Source organism: Trichechus manatus, unplaced genomic scaffold (assembly GCF_000243295.1).
Source record: "Trichechus manatus latirostris isolate Lorelei unplaced genomic scaffold, TriManLat1.0 scaffold00094, whole genome shotgun sequence".
Taxonomy (NCBI): Eukaryota; Metazoa; Chordata; class Mammalia; order Sirenia; family Trichechidae; genus Trichechus; species Trichechus manatus.
The window spans coordinates 1,776,382-1,777,562 of record NW_004444030.1 but is presented as its reverse complement, the minus strand read 5'-3'; positions in this window follow the sequence as shown (position 1 = coordinate 1,777,562).

Below are 1,181 nucleotides of genomic sequence, written 5' to 3'. Positions count from 1 at the left end.
TCTATCTTTTGTAGATTCATATGTAAATATTTATACTTTAAATAATATGCTGCCTGAAGTTTGTTACAAATTTATCTGGTGGAGGCGAGAATTGGGTAGGACAGAAAAGAGAAATGATTACTCATGATTATAATTGCTAAAGCTATATGTAGGGTACATGAGATTCACTATTCCATTCTCTCTATATGTATTTGAAATTTTCCATAATAGAAGAATTATCAAAATTTCCATAAAGAAGATTACCAAAATCAAATACTGGTTCTTTGGAAAGATTAATTTAATAAGACAAATACACCCATCGCAAACCTGAGCAAGGAAAAAAGGTACATATAAAAAAACAAGTATGAGGAGGCAGGGCCAAGACGGCTGAGTAGTCAGACTCTTCCAGTGGACCCTCTTACAAAAATGACCAGAAAAAAACAAGTGAAGCGATTATATATGGCAATCTGGGAGCCCTGAACATCAAAAGCGGAGTTGAGGAACTGGACAGAGTGGCAGGGGGAGGGAGAGACAGTTCACAAGCAGCAAGGAGTTGCCAGACATGACCTGGTGAGAGCCTGAGCCCTTCAGGCCTGATCAGCTAGGCGGGGAGCGGTGAGGCAGGCAAGCAGTGGTGCTAGGGAGGTGCATTTTCTGCACTGTGAGAGACCCAGTGCCAGAGAGTCTACACGGCCACTCAGAACCAGTGAGAAGCACCCCTCATCGGTGAAAGATAAGTACTTGGGTACAGCATACCACGTGGATCAAAAACATCCTGCTTAGGGAAAAACCTCTCTTTCATTTACCTCCCCAGTCCCTGCTCTGCACTGGGTCCTGGACCAGCTTCAGTAATTGCTGAGTCTCCTGGGCTGGAAATAGGATCCGTCACATTCCCTGAGCCATTCTCCCTGCCTTGGAGAGTGAACAAATTAACAAACGGGAGAAAATAAACTGCCGGCTCCCCTAAGAAAGGAATTCAGGGTAGACACAGCTTCTTTGGCTAGGTACAAGCATAATGGATCCACAGACTTTGAATGCCTTTCCCCTTGAATAGACATGTGTGGGCCCATCTCGACAGTGTAGGCCCTCATTACCACAGTATAACAGGGTATATAAAGGAAGTCTAACTTCAACTGTTTCAGCTGTGAAGTGGCAGGTTCTTGACATTTGACACTGCTCTGCCCATTAAGCAGAGTCTTCAC